The following is an 8,291-nucleotide window of genomic DNA, read 5'->3' on the forward strand; positions in this document are numbered from 1 at the left end:
GATGAATATAAACTTTATTCAGGGAGTACTTGGAAAAATGGAATGGGTGGATGTCAAATGGAAAGGGGGGGGTCATGTCCCATTCAGTTCAACAGGATGGAAGCAGCTGTGGTGTCATTGTTGTCAAGGTAAGCTGAAAACAATTTGTTTTCACTATGTGAAGTAGGAATTTTTCTTTTGAAAGATGAACTAATGTGAACCATTGGCAAAATTATAGTGTGAACAGAAATAACAATTTGGTTAATAGCGATCATGAGTGTATGTAATTAATTATATGCCCCGATTATTGTTTTTGGGCTTTTTGCCTTTATTGTACAGGTTAGTAGAGAGAGACAAGAAACAGGAGGCAGAGAGGGGGGAATGACATGCAGGATAGGACCGCTCGGTGCGGGATTCGCCTGCAGTGAGGACTGTAGCCTCTACACATGGGGCGGGTGCTCTACCCACTGAGCTATGCTCAACCCCACCCCGATTATTGTTGTAGGTACCTGCATTTGATGTTGTTTAGATGGCACAAGCCCTGATAAAGGCTTTCCCAGTAACCCCTGACATGGACTTCAGCACATCCAAAAAGGAAATGGAGAAGGAGAGGAGAGAGCTGGCTCTTGACATCTTAGAGGCTTCTGGTAAAGGCAAATTTAGCATACAAATCAAAAACAAGATAGATAGTAGATATATATAATTAAATGTTTTTGGGGTTTTTTTTGTCTTTGATGAACAAAATTGGACCAGGACAAGGAACTGCCATTATACAATGGGTGAGTAATTGAAAAACAGTTATAGACATGTTTAATGGTCTTATAGCCATGAAAAAATACATACATTGTAATAATATTTAGGTGTCAAATAATTAATTAATTAATTAATAACAATAAAATATATCATTTGTTTTCAATTAAACAGATACAATGTGATGACTGCGACAGGTGGTTCCATATCTCATGTCTGTCCATGGAAAGCGAGGACATAGAGGATGCCAAGGACAATAACTGGAAATGTCTTTTATGCCAATGGATCAAAGAAAGAAGGGACATGTTTATGTTACAGTACATGTTATCGTTTGTATTTTGTGAAATATATTTCCTTGATGAACAATAAAAACAAGTCATTGTAGCCCTACTAGTGTTGGATCATAGTACTCCACTGGCTGCATGAGATACACCTCTTGCTTTTACATTTTAAATCTGTTCATCATTTTTTATTAATTTTCATATGTAAATATTAGCATTTTAGCTCAATAGATTCCAGGTCATGTAGTCAATTGACTCAATATCAGTGTGGGATCATAGTACATCATAGCTGCATGAGATGCATTGTTTTTTTTCTACATTTTCAAACCATTCATAATTCTTATTAATTTTTATATGGAAATATTAGCATTTTAACTGAATATCTGTTCGGTCATGTGACATAATGACTCAAAACCAGTGTTAGGACATGTTGATGCGTCTCTTTTTATTGCCTTTAAACACAGTATCTCTGCTTTAAATAGCCCACATTTTTATTTTGAAAACAGGAAGTCAGTAAAAGCCGTAGCCGTCTTCTGTCTCCATGTGTTTACTGTAAAGTATAATAATATTCCAATTGATGTATATGATCCCTGACAATATTGTTATGTTGATTAATGGTGTATCACTGTGACTTCAACCGTTTATTATTTATGTCACGGCAGTGTAGTGAGCGTGCCGATGCGTCCATTAAGGGATCGTCGCACATTTATCTGTTTGGCCCTCTGTGCACACTATGCCAGTGAAATAGATATGGGCTTTTCTGAGCTAAGAGGTTGCTTTTTGTTGTCAGTCTCTTAAAGTCCCTTAAATGTATAAACACTCAAACCTTCTCATTTATTAACCTTTTACTGTTTATCATTAAATAGCCTTATTATTGCATTGTGTAATTATGCCAGTCTGTTTCTGTTTATTATTATTATTGCATATGATTAATATGCACATTTCTGTTTATTTCTTTATTGTAGTAACCACACAGACAATAGCAACAGAAGAGTTTATTCTGCAATAAATGAGGGGCATCTCAATGAGAGTGTGTGTGAACTGGATTCATTAACTATCAACATCATTCCTGTTCTTACCGGACAACCTGTCGAGAGTGCAGATACATTCTTGAAATCAGTGCCTTCTGATTTATTCATCTATTATTAGGTCTCAAGTTTGGTATTCAGTAAGCCAACACCTATTTTATAGTACTGCATCCAGCAGGCCAAGAAGAACCTGTGAAAGGCCTCCCTGCCCTGTAATGGGATCAAGAAGAAGCGAGAAAGCACCTTTGACTGACATAACATGTATTCATTGTGGTGCTTCACATCTCTTTCCTTGTCTGTTTGCTTCCAGCAGTGGTTCAGATAGTTACTACGGGACTCTGTCAGGACCACTTGAAGCCATGAGTCCTCTGACTGTTGCTCAGAAGGCCCATCCCTCACCTGGACGCAATACCGTCACTTCACCTCCCAACAAAGGCAGTGGTTACAGGTTGACGGCAAGAACTCTTTCTAAAGTGGTTCACCACCACTCACCAAGCATATTTTAGATTCATGCTGTCTCTGGAATAATTAGAATACTAGAGTGAAAAAGCATTTTTATGAATGAAGGGTAGCCTAAGTGTAGCCAGTAGTATGTCCTTCTGGGTTACCATAGCCACACAGGTGCAATCACTTTACACTTCCTGGTCCATCATTTAGTTTGGCCTATATATAAGGCTGTATGTTTCAGGTCATGCCTCTCTCTTTGCTCCTGGCATGCACGTCATGCTTGCTATTCAGGTAGAAATCATAACAAAATCAATTTTACTTTTATAAATCTCGATTAAATCTTCCTGTTTCAATGACATTCTGAGTGACATGCAAACAAAGGACTGTCAAGAAAAAGCAAAGCAAATTGTTAACATGGGGTCAAAAATTAGAAATACATTTCCTTCTGAAAATGACAATTTTACAGTATCAGGTCTGAGTTTTGATAACAATTTAAAAATATTATTTATATGCTTCTATTGTTTTTTCCAACCCAGTTCAGATGAAACCAGGAGAATATACTAGAAAACCGTATCTAATAAGTTAGTCTGACATTAACTCTTGCTTCCCCTACACATTTTTACAGCCTGCTTAGACGCCAGTATGTTTAGTACTTTACTATTAATAATTGTATTTTCTGTAACTAATGAATTAGATGTTGCTAGATCTGTTGTATTGTGATGTGTTTGTAGATAGCCAGTTGTTTTTTGCTTTTATTTCAGACAGATGCCCCTCTACCACTATCCATTCTGTCCCCTCACCCATCTCCTTAGAGGCAGTATGTCGATGTTTGATGTCCCTCTACCTCCTTTATATATCTGTGTCTTGTTTCCATGTGTATGCCTTCGCTGTGTTAATCTGTTTTTACTAACAGTCTTTGTCCTGTGTTTCTAACATCCCACTCGTGGCCTGTACCTTGTGGTGGTGAGTGGGCTTTATACTAAATCAGGCCTCAAGGTGTGTGTCATGTCAAATATTAAAAACTAATGGAAAGAGAAACCTATTCTCCTTCAAATCTGTGTATGCTAATGTAAAGTACTACATTCATGTTTTGTTACAGGAAACAGTGTACAAAAACAAACTAATAACTTACTGCCATCACATCAGGATGCAACGAAGGAGAAAAACTAAAGGCCTTTGAATTGACTGCATTCTTGTTAGGAAATATCATCTAGCTAGCTAGTTCTTCTCTCATTAGCAATCTGATAAACAATAAATTCCCTATCACTATTTTCTAAAGCTACACATTATACAGGCTCTATGCTTGACTCAAACTAATCATACTCATAGTCTTATAGACTCACTCATAGTCCTCCTAGAAATAACGTTTTCCATTACTAAACACTACATACCTACAGTTAGGTAACAGCACACTAGCTAGCTAATTCTTGTCTCATTTGTGGTCTGATAAACAGTACTTATCCAATCGCTCCAAGTTTAGAGATGGCCCCTTCAAGCTCAACCTCCATCCCAGAGACTATTTCCAGGGCAATCCATATCACAATGACAAACCAACCCCACCAGCACATAAGCCTCTCCCACCAAGACATACAGAATTAGAGTGAAATATCAGACTACTTTTTATTACAAATCAGCGTCGCCCACCTGTAATATGACTGTTCATGTGGCTTTCTCATGTGTTAGATTGGAGGAATGAAAGCGGGGACATTTGACAAGTATCCCTCACATTCTGCTGATCCGTCCTTCGCCGTTCCAGACCGACCAATCAAGAGCCAATCTTCCATCCCACTCCTGGTCCTAAGAGCACACCTGTCAAGAGTATCATCACTGTCAATGTTGACAGGTTTGATCCCTGATTCTCTTTAATCACCTACCCTCTCTGCTCTCTGTGCTCTCACATACTGTATAGCTTTCAGGTGAGACAAACCACCATCTGCAGAATTTAATAAAATATTTTTTAAAGGGTTCATTCCAGGAAGCCATCTATATGGTGTGTTTAGGTTGAAAATTTGAAGTAGTGAAAAACATTAAAAGTTTCTTTTATTAACCTGCATTACCTTTTTTGACCACTTGGGGTGAGCAGAACTAAACTATATAAAACACGGACATTACCTTTCAAGTTGATGGTAACTTGTCAGCAATTGCCTGTTAAGTAATTAAACATGCTTTATAGAGATGCAGAGTTGGTGACAATTATCTGTGGACCCATTATACATAGTAATTAGAACTCTTGTTAAATATTGATTAGAGCAGCTTTAACAAGTAACAGATAGTCTAAGTTGAGATCAGGCATTATCCTAGAAGTTCAGAAGATGGTCTCACTTCAATTTGTCATACACAACAAGTAAGTATTATCAGTGTTGAAAAAATACATGAAAAGGAAATCCAAGAAATTAGGTTAATCCAATCTTTTATACACTGACTGTGAATTAACCTTGACATTTACAAAATATGAGTTTAATGCATGCACAATTTGATATATTTCATTTTAGCTATACCTCACAGTGAAGAGAGCTGTAATTAAAGTTACCTTGTTTGCAAGAACAAGAGTTTTTTTGGGAGTTTTTTTCAATTAATCTTCTTCTAACTTGTTCTGTCTTGTTGTTTCAGGAGTATAAATTCTGTAAACTACACCTCAACCATCCCAGCTGTGATGACCTTCTGACTACATTATCCATACCACACCAACACTGTATAAGTTATGTTACTGTGTCTGTTTTACCACCTTTTCAACAGTGGGTTCATTTGTGAACTTTTCCCCTTTTTGCTTCTCTGAATCCTTTTCTCTTTATTGCGTATCCTTGTCTAATATTCAGGATGTCACATGTATAGTAACACATGAGAGCCCAAATAAAGTTGAGTTCCTTTAGTCTTCAGCTCTGTAACAGATGTTTTGTTGTGGAAGGAAATATGACTCTTGATTAACAGTATGTCAGTATGTGTATATGATGTTTGTTACAGATTGTTGAAAAGAACTAGATGGTTTTCATGCAATTGTATTTACTCCTGGGTCCATATTATATATGAACTTGAGACAATGAATATGAGACAAGGTGAAATTGGATATCATAATATACCTGTTCACACCAGGAGACAGCGTTACAGGCGCCATCATGTCCATTTCAATTGGCTGTGCAGAGTAATGTTGACAGTGCCCTCTGCTGGCAAGGGTTTTAACAGCAACTGAACTGGGCCTTATTAGGACAAATGAAGCATGACTACATTCATGCAGCTCAACATATTTAGGGGTGTACTCTAATGTTTCATATTGGGAGTACACACACAGTAAAGCAACACTGAGAAGTACAGTAGTAGCTGACACTAAATGCAGCAGAAATAGGTCACTTATTTTTTGGTCACACACTCATATTTTGAAGGATTAATCCTCTCAGGAAAGACATTAAATGCTGAACACATTAAATATTCCACTGGTAGGGTAACTGGAGCCTGGACACCACATTCTATAACTGAGTCACTCTGTGGAAAGCAGGCCTCTGCTAATTACCTCTGGCTTGTAATTGGATCATTAGCTTTTAGTGAGTTCTATCAATCAGGAACAAGTAGCTATAACAGGTTAATAAGTCCTTAGAGGACCAGGCTGGCAATTACCTATATTGTTCTTATTGTTGTTTTGAAACAAACCCAAATCAACAGTGAACTGATCTACTGACAACTATTGTGTGTCTTTCCAAAGTCTGATATCTTATTCCGCTTTGCTGTAGACCTCCGTTGTTGCCAAATACTATTAAAAACACATGAGTGGGGGCACTTGGGTAGTTGAGTGGTTAAAGTGCATGCCACATAATGGCAGAGTCCCGAGTTCAAATCTGGGAAGGGACCTTTGCTGCTGTCATGTGGAAACCTTGTAACTCCATATGTTGTTTTGGACATACTACTGTGACAATAATTATCAACATTTCTGTAAAGCCTGACCAAAAAGGAGTTTTTTTTAAGTCATTATCAGACATCAAGTTTCACATTTCACTTTTAACTAATATATTATTCTCTGCAATCTTTCTGCTCAAGGACCCCTGGGCACTTACTTACCCAGATTGCCAGTATGGTAGATTTGACCATAACTGTACATTTTTTAAAACAAACTTATCTACTATCATGTAACTGGACCATTTGCTCAGTTTCAGTTTTTCTCCAAGTGCAGTAATATATTTGTGTAAGTGAAATATCAAATATGAAATCTAATATGAAAGAACACATCACAAATATTTTATTTAATTCACAGTTAGTCCATCTTTCTCATCCCACTGGTCGGCTTTTAACCTTGAGCAACGGTATGAGGGATGTCCTGAAAACATCTCCCAGTGGAAGACTTAAAATTATGTAATTAATTATGTAATTAGTTAGCAACTTTCTCATATAAAGCCACTGTATATTCTGTTGGTGCAACATAACAATTAAGCTAGTTAATTACAGTTAACTAGCTTATTGAACTGTAGTGGCAATGTTTACATTAATTTATCACAGTAATAATAAATTTACATGAATAAGTTTAACAAATAGGCTATAATATTTCAAAACATTTTGTGTTGAGTGTGGCTGGTGAGCAGTCAACCTCATAGCAGTCATACTGTATGTTTTTATCATCCAGGGGGAAAAAAACTAGTGGTCCTTCTGTTTAAGAGACAATCTTTGGGAGGGCTTCTCTTCCCGTGATGCACTGTGACAGCCGTATGTTATAAATAAGAGCGTGCCTTTGGCTCTGGATCTCAGTACAGAAGAAAAATGTGTGAGAGAAGTGACTTTGATATGTGCTAAGAATTTCAACTTTTTTAAAGAAATGTATTACAGCACTAAATTCGTGAGAAAATTAAAGCGTGTTACTTATTAAAAAGAATCAACTTCTAATGTCGCTTATATGAGCCGTTTTTTGGCGGTTGGGGTCGGTGAACTTGAGTGAAGTCGGTTCACCTTTGAATAACGTTCCCCTCCTAGTAAACTTAAGTTATGGTTACTTTAACTGGTTGGGGTTAAGGTAAACTTGGGTTAAAGTTAAACACATCAGAATAGGACTTGTCTGGGTTATTTTGGAGAAGCGGGGGACATATCGACGGGGGAACAGACTGGCACATAACACCAGCGTGAGGCTGCGTGACCTGGACACGTTACTGAAAGTGTTCAACCATGCTGCTTGAGCACTTTTGTGCACATGTATTAAGTCACATGATTACCTGACTTTAAATAAATATATAAACCAGTTATTATCTATAATTACATTTTTTGCTCATTGCACTGCCCGCCCACCAATTTCTGTGACACTTGGTGGCTCCATTGCAGCACGTTGTGACCTTTATGTTGTTTCAGAGATGCTGGGTCCCCCGGTGAACAGACGTGAGTAAAGGTAAACAGTTGTGATGGTTCACTTTAAGATTCACAAAGCATTCAAGTTATGTCCCAGAACTTTACATTTCATTATTCACATCAAATAATTTAGTGATTTTAAAAAGACAGCAAAACAGACATGTTTAAGTTGCATTAGAATATACATCATGGTGGCTGTTTCTTTAACTCCAGTGCTCAGCTGTCCAGGTAGTGTGCGTCTGGCTCAGTGTTACAGTGCTGGTAGAGTATCTCTGTATTTGGCTTCTGCTGCAGGTTCTGTTTTAGAGTGATGTCGCTGAGCTGCTGCAGAGTGCAGCCTATCCTGATCCAACAGCAGGACGGGCCTACTAGTACAAGGCTGCACACTTCAGACTTACTCCTATAAGGAAGCTTTGAAGTTAAACTTTCATAGGTGGTGGTAGAAAATAGCAGTTTAAAATCAAAGTAGTCATATGACATTTTTGATGTG

General features: G+C 37.6%; 1 pseudogene; it reads left to right on the forward strand.

The window, feature by feature from the left end:
* Nucleotides 1–508: 508 nt before the first annotated feature.
* On the forward strand, nucleotides 509–5,150 carry LOC128365005 (UPF0602 protein C4orf47 homolog; annotated as a pseudogene).
* Nucleotides 5,151–8,291: the final 3,141 nt, after the last annotated feature.

This window comes from Scomber japonicus, chromosome 9 (genome assembly GCF_027409825.1).
Source record: "Scomber japonicus isolate fScoJap1 chromosome 9, fScoJap1.pri, whole genome shotgun sequence".
NCBI classification, from domain to species: Eukaryota; Metazoa; Chordata; class Actinopteri; order Scombriformes; family Scombridae; genus Scomber; species Scomber japonicus.